General features: G+C 34.9%; 1 protein-coding gene and 1 long non-coding RNA gene across 6 annotated transcripts in view; one reads left to right on the plus strand and one right to left on the minus strand.

Annotated features, from left to right (window-relative positions):
- Nep1 (Neprilysin 1) overlaps nt 1-20542 on the minus strand; it is a 46638-nt gene that overhangs the window by 14574 nt on the left and 11522 nt on the right. The gene's annotated exons all lie outside the window — the stretch shown is intronic.
- LOC135831537 (uncharacterized) lies at nt 16134-17015 on the plus strand. Its single transcript, XR_010556191.1, has 3 exons — nt 16134-16285; nt 16376-16534; nt 16768-17015. It is a non-coding gene; the product is annotated as an uncharacterized LOC135831537 (long non-coding RNA).

The raw sequence follows: 20542 nt of genomic DNA on the forward strand, positions 1-20542 counted from the left end.
ACCTCAAGTTCATTTCCATGGGAGGGATTGAAATTTACTGAGAGGGTCAAGATGGAACTATAAACGCCTAAAATACACACACAACACACAACAATACGTAACATTAAATGAGCCATGATTCAAGTTTTTCTCTGAGTACAACCCTTTATATACTATTTCAGTTAGCTTACTTGAAATTCAAAGTTGGAAAATCTATGTGGAGGGGGAATTGATAAAAAAATATAAAAATGATGGTTTTTTGAAAACTGAGTCATTTTACATTGATTTTTTGTTGTATTAAGCACCTACTTGCATTTTTTGCTAATTTTCTTTTAAAATGGCCCCATTTACTGAAGACAGTCCTTTTCAGGGCTACACATTTCCCATGCTCAGACGTATCGCCAGATCTGTTCCTCTACCTGGTAATAGCAGCAAGATGGGGAGGAAAAAAATAATTAATGCTTTGATTGCTGCAAATATTGAGCCTGACAACAGGATACTTTTTACTGGTTTCACTATTACTCAGCTCCAATATCTTGCAAGGAGAAAATCTATACGTAAATGCACCAAGTTGAAGAAGAGAGCTTTGATTTCGATTCTAATTGAACATGATGTCCAACCCTTTCAGCCCAAATCTTTACAAGAGCTGTCTAAAGAAACAATTATACAGGACATGTGTAAAACGACGACATTCAAGCCATATAGCTCAATCGACCTACTCCCACTTCCTAAAATACTCATCCAGCAACTGAAAGAGCCTCTTAATTGTTGTGTAGCATGTGGTAGAATTACCAAAAGTAGGTGTGCCAAGATTTGTAGCGTATGTTGGGATAACCACCCCAGAATATCTGCAATCCGAGGTATAACCATGGATGAAATCAGAAGCTACATCAAAAAAAGGACAAAATGGAGGGGGTAAATAAAAACTTGTATAAAAGCAGTTGATTATTAAAAATTTTCTCAATGTGCAGTAGTTTTTCTCTGCTGACAGTGCTACTTTGTCTTTGTTCATAAACTAATATGTCTAGCTGCAAAAATCGCAACTGTAAAAATGAGCGATTATATTTTAAAAGTTGAAAATGTAAATGAAGATAATGTGGAAGAGATTGTCTCTACCATAGATAAATTTAGGCGAGATATTATCAACAAGCACGACAGAAAAGTAATCTACATTCATGCTCAAGAAAATGTCTCAGAAAGTGATCTTACACAAATAGAATATGCCTACATGGATGAATTAAATGATGAGGCTATAGCACTTTTACACGAATTGGAAAATTTCGAGGTCAATGACTCGGAGGTTGAGGTAGATATTGTATCAAGGATTGATTTGTTTAGCTGGTACAGCAATGAGGAAAATTTTAGTCACATGACAGAAGAAATAATTTCCAGATTGAACGAGGTCAGTCAGAAAATCACCCTAGAAAAATTTAGAGAAGGATTTCCAAAAGTTGACATGACAACTGCAATGGGTTATGGGGCCTCATTGATTGATTTTGTTCTGGAGCATATTGAATATGAGCTAAAGTACCTGGATGACTAAATATTCTCAATTTATTTAGCATAAATTATTCATTATGGTTCTACTGAGGTGTGTTAGGGTAAAAAATAAACTTAGAATAGTCATAGATGATGACAATTACAACAGAAATTTCTTCTGTGCTTTTCCACGAGATATGAGAGTAGAAAATGGTACATATGACATTGACCCTCACTACATCCATTTTCGAGGTGGTCATTATTCCATCACAAAGAGGGGTAAAATACGTATTATTTCAACCCAACAACCCAGGAAAATTTTTGAAGATGAAGAAATGACAACTTGCTGTATATGTATGGAAGATGAGAAATTCTATGTTTATGAACCTTGTGGACATTACTATGTATGTCAAAAATGCAACGAAAATATGGAAAATTGCCCAATTTGTAGAGTGAAAATTAGCCATAGTTGTCCCAAAACTTCACTTGGGCTATTATAAACTGCAAATTTGTAGTTTTTGTAGATTGTGCTGTTGTATAAGGGGGAGGGGGGTCTTGGTTGTCAAGATAATTTATGTACATAGGGATGACTGGTGACGGTGGCGGCATCTTATTTCTAAAAAGGAAAGTTGATTCAAAAAGATTGAAAAGAATTTTTAGTCACATTAGGAGGGCTAGTCAATAAGATAATTTATGGTGACAGGGATTCTATGAAAGGGAGAGATGATGGTGGCATCTTATGTTTAGAAAGGAAAAATAATTCAAAAAGGTTGAAAAGAATTTATAGCTACTGGGTGGTCAGTTGATGGGCATGGGAACTGTCTATAGCTACTAGGTGGTCAGTTGATGGTCATGGGAACTGTACAAAAGGGGGACTTGGCGGCATCAAAGATGTCAATAAATAAATTATTTGGATAGGGGTTGAGAATGCAACCTGCTTCTAATCTCTGTTGGATACCTGCATAGTGAAAGGGGAGAATTCTGTACACAGAAAAACTATAAAATGAAGGGTTGGAGGGTTTTATGATCATTTGTGTTTTCTTGTTCAACTGGCTCACTTCTCTGCACTCTGCTCTTCTTGTTTCCACTTTGTGCCTGTGTTTTTGGCCGAATATTGCTTCACCTGTTGTTTTTAATCAAGTGTGCTCACTATGGCGTTCACATGTTATGTATGTGGTCAATCATTCAGTAAGCGGTTCAATTTAGACCGTCATGTCAATTTAAAGCATAGAAATCTAAACACACGTTTCAAATGTGATTGTTGTCAATATGAATTCAAACGTGAAGATAATTTTAAAACACACTTGAAGAGATCCACTTGTGCTTTAAAGCGCCCAGCCCCTGATGCAGAGAACATCCATCCAAGTAAAAAAATCAAATTTTACTCAATCAAGCATTGTGACGAATGCAATAAAGATATTGACTTGGACAAATTTCCTGGACACCTCAAAAGCTTAGAACATAAAAATAACTGTCGTTTGAAAACCATCAACGCTCGTATTGAGGAAATCAAAAGTGCCTTCAAAAATCGGATCAAAACCTACAGAATCACGCCGAATGAGTCCTATTATGACATCACTGAATTTTTAAATGGCGTGCGTCCAGAAGTTGAAAGCATCTTAACTGAAATGGCTGGTAAAAACCGTAATTTTAAGTATAATTTAGAATTATTTGCCAAGTATTATAAGCCAATAGATATGTCAGATGTCAAATCATTCAACACTAAGAATATTATTTACTGTGCTGAAAGTGCTGATTTAGAGGAGGCTTATAAAAAATTCCAAAATACAATAAAAACCAAAAGTGAAGAGTTTCAAGGGAATGGATCAGGGTGGTCTTTGGATAAAATTTCATTTTTAGAGGTAAATATCAATAAGTATACCCCAATTGGAGGCAGTTCATACTTACCTCTCCCTAAATGGTTGGCTGATAAAAAAGCTATTGTAAATATTCAAAATAATGATCAAGCTTGCTTTGCCTGGGCCATAATTTCAGCTTTGTATCCACGAGAACACTTTCAACATCCATACAGAACCAGTTCTTACCCAGACTATAAAGAAGCTTTAAAATTAGATGGTATCGAATTTCCCATGAAGCTCCGCGACATAAAAAAATTTGAAAAAATGAATCTCTCAATTAGTGTAAATGTTTTTGGGGTTGAGGGGGAAACAGTAGTGGGGCCTTTATATTTCTCTGGAAATTATGCTCCAAATCAATTTCACATCAACCTGCTATACATTCAAAATGAGAAAGGGAATGGACATTATTGCTGGATAAAAAATTTAAGTAGGTTAGTTTCTTCTCAAATAAATTCCCGCCAACATGAAAAATACATATGTAATGGCTGTTTGGTAAATTTCCATTCACTGGAAAAATTGAAAAAACATGAGGAAAATGACTGTAATCATATTGTGAGCATTGTACCCGAAGGTGAAAAAGCAAAAATAAACTTTAAAAATGTACATAAAATGCTCCGTGTTCCTTTTGTAATTTACTCAGACTTTGAAGCCTACTTGAAACCATTCTCTTCCTGCTCCAATGACCCAACTACATCTCATACTGAAAATGTCTCCTTACATGAACCATTCAGTTTTGCTTGTTATACAAAGTGCTCCTTTGACTCGAAATTAGACAGATACTTTTTGTACAGAGGCTCCGATTGTGTAAAACAGTTCTGGACCTACTTGCAGGAAGAAGCTAGACGAGCACATACCTACCTTTCGAAAACTGTACCTATGAAACCACTAACACCTGAACAAGAGACAGAGTTTAGAGAGTCTAGCATGTGCTACATATGCGAGAAAAGATTTGAAAATGGTGATGTTAGGGTCAGGGATCACGATCACTTCACAGGTTTATATCGAGGTTGTGCTCACCAAAACTGTAATATAAATTTACAGCGTCCTGATTTTGTACCAGTAATTCTACATAACTTGAGCAATTATGACGCTCACTTCATTATTCCAGAGATAGGGTATGATAATAGTAGGGTTGATTTAATAGCCAACACTAAAGAAAAATACATCTCTTTTACAAAACACGTTCCATGTGATGTAATAATGTCTGAAAATGAAGTTAAAAAAACATTTGTAAAACTCCGATTTTTAGATTCTTGCAGGTTTTTGGCAGCTAGTTTGGACAAACTGGTTAAAAATTTGCTACCTGATCAGCTCAAAACCTTGGCATCTCACTTTCAGGATCAGGAAGAATTTAAATTAATGAGCTTGAAAGGGGTGTTTCCCTATGAATTTACTGACTCTGAGGAAAAGCTTAAATTGGAACATTTACCATCAAAAGATGAATTTTACTCAAAATTAACGAAATCTGGGGTCACAGATGAGGAGTACAAGCGGGCAGGAGAAATTTGGAAAAAGTTCAACTGTAAAAATTTAGGTGAATACTCTGACTTGTACCTTAAAACAGATGTCTTGCTCCTTACAGATGTTTTTGAAAACTTTCGAGATTTATGTCTCAATACGTATAAGCTAGATCCTGCTCAGTACTTTACTTCTCCAGGACTTAGCTGGGATGCTATGCTAAAATATACTAAAATTACTCTAGATTTATTGACTGATATCGATATGGTTCACTTTATTAAGAAGGGAATCCGAGGTGGTCTTTCTCAGTGTTCCAAACGAAAAGCTACAGCTAATAACACTTTTATGAGAAATTTTGACCCCTCCAAACCTGCACATCATTTAGTGTACTTGGACTGCAACAACTTGTATGGACATAGTTTGAGTAGCTATCTTGGTCATAGTGGGTTTGAGTGGGTAGAAGATGTGAGTAATTTTGATGTATTCAAGATCCCCGATGATGCACAGATTGGATACATTTTAGAGGTAGATCTCGAGTACCCTAAAGAATTACACGATAATCACAAAGACTTTCCCTTCTGTCCTGAATCCATGATCCCCCCAGGCTCTAAATCTAAGCAGCGTAAATTGATTGCAAATGTTCTTGATAAGAAAAATTATGTAATTCATTACTGTAACCTGAAACAATGTCTTACTCAAGGTCTAAAACTGAGCAAAATACATAGAATTTTAAAATTTAGACAATCTCGTTGGCTGAAACCCTACATTGACCTAAACACCTCAAAAAGAGCCCAAGCAAAGACTGAATTTGAAAAAGATTTTTGGAAGTTGATGAACAATTCAGTTTTTGGGAAAACCATGGAATCTGTTGAAAAACGGATTGATGTACGACTTGTTTCTCAGTTTGAATCTGATAAGCAAAAAAGAGGTGCTCAGTACTATGTAAATCTCCCTCAATTTCATAGCTGTACCATTTTTAATGAAAATTTGGTAGCCATAGAATTAAATAAGGTTAAGATTGTGTATGATAAGCCTATTTATATTGGTTTTTCTGTCTTGGACTCTTCTAAACTGCTTATGTACAATTTCCATTACAATGTAATAAAGCCACTGTATAATGATAAGGTTGAACTTTGTTATACTGATACAGACTCCTTGCTCTATGACATAAGAACCCATAACTTTTATGCAGATATCTTACCCCTTGTACCTACTCATTTTGACACTAGTGACTATCCTAAGGAAAATATTTATAATTTCCCCATTGTAAATAAAAAAGTGGTCGGAAAATTTAAAGATGAATGTAATGGTAAAATAATGTACGAGTTTATAGGTTTAAAATCAAAGTCCTACTGTTTTAATGTAGAAGATAGGATTACTAAGAAATGTAAAGGTATAAAAAAATGTGTAGTTGAGAATGATTTAAAAATGGATGAATATAAAGACTGTTTGGAAAATAAGACAGATATTTTTAAGCCCATGTACAATTTTCGTAGCCATAAGCATGTAATTTATACTCAATTATTGAATAAAAAAGCCTTAAGCTTTGCAGATGATAAGAGATTTTTATTGCCTAATGGTATAGAAACCCTTCCTTGGGGTCATTATAAGATAAGTGAATATCAATAAGTTTTTTCTTTCTACCTTTTCATTGTAATTACCTGTACAGATTTTTATAGTACAATAAACCATAGAGAAAAAAAAGTTGTTTTTCATTTCTTACAAGAGTAAAAAGTCAATGACAACACGCTCAATTTCTTTTAAATGAGATATATTTACATCAAATTTGACATACAATGTTCAACATACCATTGAAACAATAAATTCATATGCAATAATACACAACAGTTATGATTATAGCTACAACCACTAATCTTGACAATAGCAGGATACATTTTCCTGAGTTCTCTTAATGAAGGCGTTTGAAATTCTTCTGACATTTCAATAATTTTCACATTAAAGCGATTCAACTTATTTCTGAGGTATCTTGCTTTTTCTTCACCCTTCACTAAAATTTCGCCATTAGAGGCATGTTGACCAAGTTCTTCTAGGACATTTGAGAGTTCACTGTACTCCATGTAACCACTGTCCCATTCAATCATTTCCAAGTAATTAACCTGCCATTTAGCAGTAAAACGGTTTGAGCGAGGTAAATCTTCAAAAGAGTAAGGTGGTAGGTACACGTGATGAAATCCATACTCGCCCTTTAGGTCTCGAGCGCTTATCTCTTTAATAATGATGGAGTTGCGCCAGTCACGGTAAAAAGAAAAGTCAACAAATGTAACAGTACTATTCTTTGCCATGATGCTATTTTTTGTAATAGAATGCAGTACAAGCTTATGCAAATGGGCAACAAAGACGCCACACAAAATCAAGACCACTGAATTCAAAGACATTCAACTAGTTCAAAGTAGATGTGGTTTGTCCAACATCAGTTGATGAAATAACGTTAGTTTACTCTATTCATCAGCTTTTATACATTACTTTGATTGAAAAATCTCGTTTCCTATTGGTTATTGTTAGAAAACAACCTGTCAAACATGACTTATGACCTTTTTATAAGCTATTAAGCAATCGAGAGGATTTGATAACTTTGTAAATGAATCAATCTGTATGATATCAAGTGGAAGAGAATTTCTTTCAACTTTTCAAATTGAATTTTATGTACTATAATGACAGGTTTGTAGCAGGAATTGAGTATTCTAATTGAAGAATCGTCACTTATGAGTTTATAATCACCAATGGAATCAACTCTATGGTTTGAGTAATCAGGTCCATCATTTACGTCTCCTTCTGGTACAGGCTGATTAGTTGATTCTTTCAACTTTTTAAAAAACGGCGTATTGATAAATTTGAACCAGTCGTGAATTTTTAGTTTGAAAAATGAGCCTGCTTTAAACCCTCTACGATCTGAAATGGCCACAATGGGTTGTAGATCATCATTATCCAGGCCTGTTTTTATTATCAACTCTTCATTGGGGAAGGAGACATCCCAATTTAGTAAAAGGTTCATTTTCTAAAGAACTGAGTGCACCACTTATAATGACAAATAAAAGATAGTGTAGTATAATAGAGTGCACAACGGACAGGATAACAATAGAAGAACACCAAGAGCGCGACCAACAAGCACATTACCTTTCCAATACCTTTAACATAATAAACGCATTATCGGTTTTCTATAGTATATTTATAGGATTTCACGGATCATTTGGTAGTATGTCAGATTTTGGGATCCAGCTGTTTTCTGTTTCATCGAATCCTAGCCATTTAACAAGTACCCGATTACCTCGAGTTTGAATAATTTTCTCAATCAAGTAAATGTCTGGATGTTTTGTTTCTTGCAACTCTTCAGCATAAAAAGTCCCCTTAATTTCAGCCCCCTTGTAATCTTTGAGAATATATGTAATTGGACGAGTATTTGTTTGAACTTTAACCACAGTAAATATCTCAGTTGACCATCTTGGCAAATACCCAGGAACAAATAGGGCTTTTTGGTAGGAAATTCTAACTTTAGCCCCAACCTTGAATTTTGGTTTTATAGCTGGTTGCTTTGCAGGACCTGTATTCTTGAGGATTCGTTTCAATATTTCGGCTTGGTTGTGTTCATTGACCTGTGATGGAGCACATTCTATCGTTCTATGGTATCTATTGTTGTATATTTTCAACAGTTTTGGTAGTATTTTTATGTACTCATAGGACCCCCTCACACTGAACTCACGGAACATTAAATGACGAAGACTTTGATTGAACCTTTCAATTATTCCTGCCTTGACTACGCTGTAAGTTGAGTAGTGGTGAATTTTATATTCTTTGTAGATTTTTTGACAGTCTGAGTTGTAAAATTCTGTACCTTGATCTGTATGCAGATATTTAGGGGGCTTGGGTATGCTAGAAAAAATAGACTCCAACGCAGCAGCCACCTCTCGACCAGTTTTTTGTTTCAGAGGTATACACCATGCATATTTTGAAAAGCAATTTATCACCGTTAGAATGTACTTGAATTGCTCATTCTCTGCAGCATAAGCTATCATATCAACCAAGTCAGCAGCAAACAAGTCATAGAGACCTTTTATCTCAACCCTTCTCCTTGAGTAGTTCCTCCTTGCAGCCTTGTGCAGCTCAAGTGCCACCTCACGTTTGGCTGAAGTCATGCTCTGTAGGCAATGATACCAGCTTCAAGTAACTCTTCAATTATGGAATGTAACTCTCTTTTCAAGTCTTTAGAGTGGTTTCCAGAGTTTTGTTCACCAACGAGTACTTTCATTCGATTGATTAATTCGTTGAAGTTGTTATAATAGATCAGCTGATATTTTTTATTAGATGGTGTAATAATCGCCTTTCTGGGGTCAGATATGCAACCGCCAGATTTTGGAGTTGAAAATAAAGTTTTAATAAACTGAAATTTATCTCCTCTCTGCCACTTGAGACGACCATCTTTCCTTAAATGAGGTTTTGTGAGCTTTAATATCTCTTTATAAGTATTTATATCTTCTGGAAGAACACTGTTGTAGGATTTTTGAGAAGTTGTCAACAATTGCATCAACCCTGGAGTTTTTGTGAATGACTGGTCTTGAATGAGAAGTTCAGACTTGTCTATGTACACAGGAGTGTTACCTATAGTATAGGAGCCCAATTTTTTATTAAATTTCATGCCATAAACTGGGTCATCACTAGCTGATGTAAATAGAGATGTCTTATCTGTCTTTTTTCTAGGAATCTTGTATGAAATGTTGTGTTTAGGGCGTTTCCTAAGTACCCTCAGACTAGGGTTATTGACCTTACCATCTGTAGTTTCATTAACTTGATTATCAGCGTGGCTCTCTGGTTTAATTTTGATGATATTTTGTTCATTACCAGTTTGGGTTTCGATATCTTTGTGTTGTTTAAAATTATTTTTCAAATCTTGTAAAGGTTGTACTATAGGTGCCAAATTCTCCATTATTTTCCGTTGCTTATCAATTTTTGTGTCTTGAAGTAGCTCAAATTTCTCCCTAATTTCATCAGAAATGCTTACTAGTTCTTTTTTCTCAGCAATTTCCCTATTGAAATAGGGGGGCTCTGCAGCCTTTCCAGCATGGAGCTTTCTCTTTTCACGTCTCACCTTCATTGCTCAATGATATGAAATGATATAAGGAACAGCGTAAACGACCCCTATTTATAGGGGATTGTGTGTCAATCACTAAAAAACCATATCGTTCTTTCCAGCATAGCGCACAGATTCTTTGAAATCGCTTGAAACTGAGGTCAGCACTCAGGTGATCATCATAGACATGTCGAGTATTCAGTGCATCTTGTTTGAAAAGCACTATAAAGTTTGCATTATCCCTAATTAAATGCTTACTTATCCTACTGTAGCTTTGAATCAATAGAAAAACTGAAATATTTTTATGCCTACCCATTGAAAAGTATGCACGTAATTTCGGATTCGCTTCATTCGATGAGCTTACATCGTCAAAAATTACAATAGAATTGGGCTTACAATCTTGGGGTTCACAGATTTTTTCAGGGGTGTCAAACGTGTAGTATCCAATTTCTGGGAGCATCCTATAGATTTTCTGCAATTTTTGATATTTTTCTTGAAATAGGCTTTTGCTAACAATGTATACATTTTCATACCTCAGACCATTTTTATGTTGTAGCAGGGTGATCATTAAATTAGTTTTTCCACATCCAGATGGTCCTACTAGTAAGCCTCTAATCGTGTTTGGAAATAGGTACCCATGGGTTATACGCTCCTCTCCTGCTTCCAGCATACACTGCTGAACAGGTAATTTTATACCCTGCTCTAGAATTCACATCACTTGTACAATAAATTGTGCTTTTTAAAAAATTTTAAATAAGGACCCTCGTCAGAGTATTTATAGGAAAATTTCATGAACCCCCAGGGCAAAAAGTATATAAATAGGGTAGTTGATTGTAAAATTTATCATTTTTACTTGGGCAATGGTGATTAACTATCACTTCAGAAAGCGTAAATTTGGCAAGGGAGTTCTCAATTGGTTGATAGATCACCTACCTTTCGAAGCTCACATACCAGGTTACAATTTCTGCGGGCCAGGTACAAAGTTAAGCCAACGCCTTGCAAGAGGTGATAAAGGTGTTAATCCTCTGGACGAAGCGTGCAAAGTTCACGACATTGCATACGAAAAGAATAAAACAGTAGAGTTGAGAAATCAAGCAGATAAAGAATTACTTAGGGCAGCTCTGCTAAGAGGTGCAGCCAAGGACTCTAGTTTTGGTGAAAAATTAGCAGCAAGGACCATTACAGCAGCTATGTTGGGTAAAGTCACCACAGGATCTGGTATTCGAGGTAAAAGGCGTGGTAGGAGACCCAGGCGAAGGGGAAAAATGAAAGGAGGGGGGCTTACCTTTGGTCAGGTTGTAAAAAAAGCCAGACATGCTATAAAAGGAAAATCAAAACAGGATTTGCATAAAGCAGCGGAGGAATCACTGGCAGCAATTAGAAAATTTCGGGTCAAGAAGAAACCTACTCGTGTAATCCCTTTACCAAGACGAGGCGGAGCTATAGCGCTACTACCAATTTTAGGTGCACTTTCTCGAGTAGGTAGGATCGTTGGTCGTGTTGCAAGTGTGGTTGCTACAGCTAAAAAGGTCAACGACCTCCGAAACGAATTCCAAAATCGGACTAAAGTTGGAAGTGGAATTTACCTTGATAAGCATAAGCGAGGTCTAGGATTATTTTTAAACTGACGATGAAGAGAAAAAAACGGATTGTAGTGAAATTACCTTCAAGTAAAATACCACTATATGACTACCAGCTAGTAAAATATGTCAAGAAATTGAAAATTCCGCATTTCCGTGGCATATTTTGTCGCGATGAGCTCCCTAAGAAACCACTTAAAAATGAATGTCTCATATTGAATCTAGATACCTCATTTGGAGAGGGTACACACTGGCAGGCGATGAGCAAGCAGAAAAATGAAGTTATAGTATTTGATAGCTTTGGTCGGATACCCTTGTTACCTGAACTTTTGCATTATTTGAAAGGATGTCGTATTTACTACAATTGCATGGGTAATCAAGGATTGAAAAGTGTAAATTGTGGTCACTATGTGCTCAAATTTTTGACCAAACAATACCATCCACACTGTACAATTAAAGGTTCAAAAATTACTATATAAGTGACATGTATAAGGAAAATTTATCCATTTCAAGATGAGCTCATTTCGAATTCATATCTGTGGGAGGGGGCCTACTATTCATAACTCAATTCACCCCCCAATACATCTCAAACCTTATGCTAAATATGAGCTAGCTTTAATTTCTTTCACAGTGTTTAATGAGGTGATTCCAGACAGACCTGGCAATTTTTATTTTCATTATGATGACGGAGTTGTACCAAACAGAAATGCCTTCAAGGTGGACTGTGAAATGTTTACTTATGATAATATAGTTAAAAAAATAAGTGATCACTTTGATGAGCAAAACATAATAAAATTTCAATTTGATGCTAGGAGTCACAAATGTACAATTTTGTCAAGGTACCCCCTAGAATTTGATTGGAAGGACAGTGTGTTAACCCTGTTAGGATTCCCTCAAGATCATCAAGATTCGAATGCTGGCAAAACAGTTCGCACTCTCAATGTGTACACTTATGAAGCCCCTCATAAGATTCAAGTTCCAAAATCTTCTGAACACTATAATATAAACATACATGCAAATTGCGTCACAAATTCATATAAAAATGAAAAATTATCGCATATTTTGCATTCATTCACTGTTTCTGCACCTCGGCGCACGCTAATTGTGGAGCAACCAGTTCATCCTATCTATGTACCTATATCAAAAGGAGTTCATAATATTAGTGATATTGTGTTGCACTTGGAGGATGAAGAAGGAAATTTGATCAATTTTGGGAATAATTACATCACCATAATATTACTATTGGTAGAAAAAATTTAATAATTTCTCATGATTACCTATAATAGACACCCCCATACCTCAAAAAAACGTATAAAAGGGGGACAAATTGGTATAAATTTACATTGTCCATTAAAACGTGATAGAAAACATACTAAACAGAAGATTACAGCTGAAAATAAGAAATTTTTGAAAAAACTTGGTTTTAAAGTGTTAGTTTGAACAGCTGAGCAATGATAAGCAGTGAAAACCTACATTTATCAGAGTCTGTTGAATATGATGATAGTATCAAGTACTTTACTGAGAATACTTTTCGTCCTTATTCTCCAAGCAGTCTGTCTTACAATGATGAAATACGTATTCCTATTTTGAATAAAGAAATTTTCACCCTCCCCTGTCGCTCATTCCTCTATGTATCTGGAAAAGTGACAAATGCCAAGAGTACAAACTACAAGTTTGATTTTAATGGTCTCATGTACCTATTCAACACCATATCATATGAAATAAATTCTCAAATATTGGACAGAAACCTGAATGTTGGGCTTATAAGTTCAGTGAAAAACCATCTTACATGTTCTGAAAGCTCAAAAAACTACTATGAGTCAATTGGTTTCACTTTTTTGGAAACTTATAAATCATGCTACAATGAAACAACTGGAGACTTTGAATTGTACATGCCTATGGAATGCCTACTTGGAATATTTGAAGATTGTAAACAAGTTGTCATAAATGCAACACAGCAGCTCATAATTACGAGATCAAGAAATGATTCGAATGTATTTTATTTGGGGGGTGTCGCACCTGCCGCCAATGCTGATGGGACTCCAGCCCCTACCCCTTCAATAACACTTGATGAAGTGAGCTGGAAAATGCCAGTAATTTACCCATCTGATGCACTTAAATTGAAGTTTTTAAGCACAATAAAAGGAAATAAAAGTCTATTGATGAATTTTAGATCTTGGCAAGTATATAATTGCCCTGCCTTACCACAGACAACTCATCATAATTGGTGTGTAAGAGTGAGTAATTCACTTTTGAAACCAAGATATGTAATTGTATTTTTCCAAACAAAGAGGCGCAATGAGTTTTCAAAACGAATTAGTCAATTTGATAATTTAGCCTTGGAATCTTACAGATTAGAGCTGAATGATCGATCCTATCCTTGTGAAATACCTACTCTAGATTTTGACAAAAAGCAAACCTCCCTTTTGTATCAAATGTTTGCTCAATTTTACTCTGCCTATTATAATACAGCAGTCATAAATACTCGTTATGGAATGGATGAGTTCATCACCTATATACCTATGGTTGTATTCAATTGCTCTCATCAAGAAGAAAATTTAAATTCTGCTTTGACAGGCCCAATAAATATTCGCTTGGAATTTAGGTGTAAAAATAATGTAGCCTCGGATACTGAGGCATTCTGTATCATAGTTTATGATCATATTTTTACATATAATGCATTTGATGGAATTGTTAAGCAAATTTTGTAAATAATGTACCTACCTATTTTAAGTATACCTATAGGTATGTAAGTTTTGTAAAGTACTTTGAAATGAAATAGATTTTTTTATACATACAACCCTGTGTTGTCATTTCAACTGGTGGCGCCTGTTTTATACAGTTTTAGAAACGCCAACCTATGGAGATCTTTATCAAGTTTAATTCTCATCGTATGTAAACGGACATCTCCACAGGTGAATTAATATAAGGGTAAAGTGTGACGAATGTGTTTTGATAGAACATGCAACCCTTCTTCAATTTACCTTGATTTAGCATAGACAATAAAGTATTTGATTTTCTAACTTGAAAAAAGAATAGTGGACAAGTTGGCAACTATACAGAGACAATCACTAAATGTCATTTTACCCCCAAACCCTCTCACCCACGAATTGTAACGGATTTTTGTTAGATTTGTAGGAAAAATATACTAGTGCATCTCTGATCAAATTTAGTCAGTTTAAAACATTAGTATCAAGAGCAAGTCTTCTCTTAAACTTTTTTAAAAAATTCAGTTGCAAAGTATCAGCAAGAACATTTTGATTTCACTTTTTGCTTTGATTTTTAAATTTTATACCTATTGAGTTTTGTGATTATTTTAACTTCATTATAATTTCATACTTGGAATTAATTAAATTTTTAAATTTCGTGATCATTTTCGTTTCATTTTCAATTTTTTAGAACTTATCAAAAATCAGAAATGGAAAGCTACGAAGTAAGTACCTACACTTTTTTAATTTTATTCATAATATTTACATGTTTTTTTATCAATTTTTATCGTTATTCGCGTGTTTTTATTCAATTTTTGCCGATTTTCTCGTATTTTTGACTTGTTTTTAAATTTTTTGGGATGGTTTTCTTCATTATTATTCGATTTTCGCGTGTTTATATTCGATTTTTGCGTATTTTTGACCTGTTTTTCTCGTAAATTTAACTTGTAATTCGTGTTTTTCCTCGTTTTCGTGTGTTTAAATTTTTTGGGGGAGTGAAATCCGGTGTTTTACGTCATTTTCGAGCGTTATCACGTATTTTTGCGTATTTTTTTATTGTTTTTTACTCATGATTCGCGTTTTTAGAGATTTGAATTTTTTTAACGTATTTTTAAGACGTTTTCGAACGTTTTAGCGTCATTTCATTGATCAGTAGTCGATTTCTGTGCGATTTTCATTTGTTGAACGAATTTTTACGTATTTTTTGCCGATTTCGTGGTGTATTTAACTTGTTTTTAAATTATTTGGGGTGGTTTTTTCATTATTTTTTCGATTTTCGCGTGTTTTATGGTGTTTTCGAGAGTTTTAAATTTTTTTGGGGTGTGAAATCAGGTGTTTTACATCATTTTCAGGTGTTTAAAATTTTTTTGGAATCGAATTTTCGTTATTTCACCATGGTTTTATTTTTTATTCACAATTCGGGTAATTTTATTCGATTTTCACGTGATTTTTTTATGGTTTTTAACTCGTTTTAAATTTTTTTGGGGTGGTTTTTTTATTATTTTTTCGATTTTTGCGTGTTTTTATTTAATTTTCAGTAGGTTTTTATCAATTTTCGCTGATTTTGTGGTTTTTTTATTCAATTTTCAACTCGTTTCTGCTCGTATTTACGTACATTTGCGTGTATTTTACGGTTTTTATTTTTTCAAATCAATTTTTTTATTTTAATCGATTTTTCAACAATTTTTACTGATTTTTTTCGTGTTTTTACCGATTTTAACGTTGTTTTATTCGTATTTACGTACATTTGCGTGTATTTTATTGTAATTACAACATATTCCTCTAATTTAAATTTTTTGTTTTTGGTTCAGAGTTTCTGTGCTGGAGTCTTCGGGTCCTCAACTCCGATGAAAGTGGAGGATGTAGAGAGAATGGAGTACTCCATGACGATTGATGATGGAGACGCTTTAGAAGAATCGGTACCCTTTGCAGACATTTATGATGAGGTTAGTACCTAGATATTGATTTTAGGTAGTAAGTAGCATGCATATACTTACCTGTATCTAACAAATTATTTTTAATTTTCAGGGAAATCGGAGGTTCCTGTCGATGGTGCGATGGAGCCCCACCCCCCTGAGGGGTAAGAAACGAAAGCTTTCGTTTGACAGTACTCCAATCAATTACGCCATGGTGGAAAAGGTAATTTTTTTATTTTATTTGTATTTTTGTAATATTGTTTAAATTTTTCTGTTTTGAATTGTTTTTAATTTATATTTTTTTCTGTTTCAGCCTATGGAGTTCGTATTCAGATTTTCTCTGCGGAGACCAAAAAGTTGCAAGGATTGTCCCCAAGATAAACTAGCGCCCATCCCGATCACATGCGGCTATGTGTTGTCAGTGGTGGTTGAAATTTGGTACGTGGAGTACCAGCCACGGGTACTGAGTTATGTAAGTATTTTTTAATAAGTTTAATGTAGGTTAGGTTAGGTTGGAATAAGAACGTCTCGTTAGGTTAAATTCAAATGGCAGAGTTCTAAGCAAGTTGCTCCTGATGCTCCTGGCTTAGAAACCGCCGTTTGAGTTTAACCTAACGAGACGTTCTTATTCCAACCTAACCTAACCTAACCTAACCTACATTAATTTTTTTCACTTATTAATTTTTTATTTTTTCTATTTTTCAGGATCAGTGGGGATGTGAAATAATTTTCAGTAGTATGCCCGATTTTGGGGACATAAACGAACTCGGAAATATCCGAAAAACCTTCATTGAAAGGATGCAAATTAAATGTCGCCGGAAGTTAGTTTTTTAGTTTTTTTTTGGTTAAAGAATTATTTTTAAAGTTGTAAAAACTTCTTATTTTTAAATTTTAAAATTAAGCTATTTATATATTGAATTTTATATGTGAAAATGTTTCAAATCTATCAATAAATTTAGGTAATTTTAATGCGAAAATTATTGCGAGGGAGAGGGGGGAGGGGTAGGGGGCCCCATTCGTCGTCGTGGTCTTTACAATTCGGTGGTAAATGTAAAACGGAGAGGTATTTTCTTTAAAATTTTCGGCCACTAGGAAAAAATCTTGCTCTCACAGGAGGAAATCGTAAGAAATTAGCTCTCGCAGGAGCAAACATTTCTGAGCCAGAAATTTACACGCAAATCCACCCCTCGCAGGAGCCACAGGAGCACAGGAAGCATTGCTCCTGCGGGGGGTGGCTCAGAACCGGCGAAACTCCCCTACTTGCAGCTGTCTCTGGCATTTCATAATGTTGAAGCATTCATGAAGAAGTCACTATCCCTCTCCGATCATTGATAGTGAAGTTGTACATCTTGAAAATTGCTTGAGCAGAATTCGTTGTTTCCAATCATAATATTTCATGATGTTGAACTACACTATCAATGATCGAGGAGGGATAGTGACTTCTTCATGAATGCTTCAACATTATGAAATGCCAGAGACAGCTGCAATTTGACAGTGTAAAGGTTTTCAAAGTGGTAGATAAGCCTATTTCGATACTTCTGCAGAAAAACAATCGTACCACTAACCTTTTGCGGGATGTAACTATTTGTTGACAAATATCGAGAAAGAATATCAACTTCAGCAGGAATTTCTCAAAACATTCAAAAGTTCAGAGTTGTGGTTGAACAACAGTTGAAAGCTTTTTACTGAATCTCAAATCCCCTGAATCCTGTAGTCATAAGCTGGACACAATCTCATGATTGTAAACCTCGACTTCTGCTCGTGCAATTTTCATGATGTAGAACTACATTATCTATGATCGAGAAGGGATAGTGACTTCTTCATGAATGCTTGAACATTATGAAATGCCAGGGAGTGCTGCAATTCGACTGTGTAAAGCTTTTCAAAGTGGTTGATAAACCTATTTCGATATTTCTGCAGAAAAACAATCGTACTGCTAACCTTTGTAGGATGTAACTATTTGGTGACAAATATCGAGAAAGAATATCCACGGAGTGATAAACAGATTTGATGGGTGGATTGTAGATTATCTGAACTTATGTGCTGTTAAAAGCATCTGTGTTCCTTTCAATTCTTGTTTCTGTCATGTCAAGCCTACTTGATAATATTTTCATATTATGTACTTTGCGTATTCATGCTCTGTTTTTTCGGGTTTTTATCGAGACAAGCGAATAAAATTTTCAAAAAATCGCTCTGGTCCACCATTTTCACACCTTTCATGATTTCATTTTGTGAAGGGTCTACCATCAATATGTTTATCCAAAAATGGAGCATGGGTCCAATTTTTTTATCCCAACTTTTTTGAAAATTTGCCCCCCAAAAAGGGGTGGGGTGTTCTTTGGGGATATGCTTTCACTCATTCAGTACACCTAATGATAATATATCATTCAGTTTCATGATTGACCTCATTGGAGTTTTTGCTTTCTCGGTTTTCAAGGAAAATTAAATAAATCGGTATGGCTTTTACGAGACGGCTTTAAGGGGCTGGGGGGCAAACTGTGGGTTAAAGTGATGCTTGTGATGATCTAATTCAGGAAATTGAAAGCATTTTCACACAACATCTCAGGATTAGTCTGGGTCTTTAAGGGTTAATCGACGGATCAGAAAGTTGCCTTATTTGGGATATATTACGCGAAAAAACACGATCGTTTCGTTTTTTGTTTTTTTTTTGTTTTGTTTTACAATGTGAATTTTTATCAAAAAATCAATTTGACTATGTACGAGAAGTATCTTTCCATGAACTTGTAAAAGGGTCATTCCATGTCAACTCAACCAAAAAAAGGAAATTTTGAAAGTCATGACTTTTGATTTCGCTCAATTTTTTTTTTACAATATATTTATATACCCATCCAGTAGGTAAGAATCCCGAAATTTGTTTGGTCCCAGCCCCCTCAGAGGGCGGGTGGGGGGCTTCCATTATTTTCACATTGTCTCGAGGTGCCTACTCAACTTCAGCAGCCCATTCCTCCAAAACTATGATACTTTAATCAAAACTGATTTCACAGCTCAAAAAGACATTGCATTTAAAACTTTTTAAGCATTTTGAAATTTTCAAAAGTTGAAAGTTGAACTTTCAAATTGAAAATTCAAAATTCAAAATGGCGCTGTAAGTAGAAGCTACCATTTCAAATTTTGAAAAAATTTCCATAGATGTACCTTTTGATGCTTTTTCAAAATATTCAAGGGGAGCACCTCACCCCCAATTTTGGGCGAAACTTTCGAAAGAAAATCTGGGGCATGTGATATATCGAATTCTATGTTTTTGGTGACGCTGAACACAAATGAATCACTTATTAGAGAAGGGGAGTAAGTCACAGTTTTGGCATAAATCGTTTTTTCACTAAAATCGACTCCTTTCATGTCGACACACATCATGCTAAAAAATGGCGTAAGTCCATGCTTCATACTCCTACTTTGATAGCACCAGAGTTTTCATCTATTAGAGAAACGGCGCAAGTCCGAGGACTTGCGCCGTTTCTCTTCCAGCTGAAACATAGTGCCCATATAACACACTACAGATGTTGCCTATTGAAGAAAGGGCGTAAGTCCTGAACCTATCTATGCGCTTTCTTCTACGTGAAATAGGTACGGACTTGCGCCGTTTCTCTTCCTGCGGAAACATGGTACCCATATAACACACTACGGATGTTGCCTATTGAAGAAAAGGCGTAAGTCCTGGACCTATTTATGCGTTTTCTTCTACTTGAAATAGGTACGGATGTTTTTGGAACTACATTATAGCAAATTAAAATATGAAACAGATTGGCTGTTTGCTTTCATCCCGGATCTCTCATGGTGGTTGTAAATTTAAATTTATTCGATAACAGTCGGCATCATAAATTTTGTGTTATTATATTGAATAATTTTTCTTGATTTAAACACTACAATAATGTCAGATCATGCTAGTGACGATGATTTTTGCGAACCAAAACCAAAGGAAAAAAAAGGTTTTTGTAATCCTGACTACTTTACTAGGTTACGTTTGAGATGTTGGTTTAATTTCAATTAGATAAGTCGAAAATCTCATGTTTTATTTTTGTAAAGTCGAAAATGTAACATTATTAATATCGAAATTCAAATAAGTTTGATTTATGCCATTTTTTATTTTTTTTTCATAAATATTGAAGTAATAAAAAGGTTCAGAAGACGACTTAATTGACTTTTTAATTTCATTTTGTGGCAAAATATACTGTTTTCAGCAAAAAAACTTGAAAAAAACTTGAAAAAAAAAAAGGGCGTAAGTCCAAAACCTTCGATCGAACCTCGCTAGGTTGCGCTGAACTCAAGATTTGATGTAATTAGTGAAAAATACTCGGCTTGATAAGTACTTTTTCGTGGTGCAATCGTTTTTTAAAAATTTTCAAAAGTTTAGTAGTAAAACAGTTTTTTCCTTCTCCTGTAAAATTTTATTTTTGGGACTTACGCCCCTTCTCTAATAAGTGATTCAAATATGACGTCAGATTTTTGATAGAATCCCGTC

The sequence above is a fragment of the Planococcus citri genome, chromosome 1 (assembly GCF_950023065.1).
Source record: "Planococcus citri chromosome 1, ihPlaCitr1.1, whole genome shotgun sequence".
Taxonomy (NCBI): Eukaryota; Metazoa; Arthropoda; class Insecta; order Hemiptera; family Pseudococcidae; genus Planococcus; species Planococcus citri.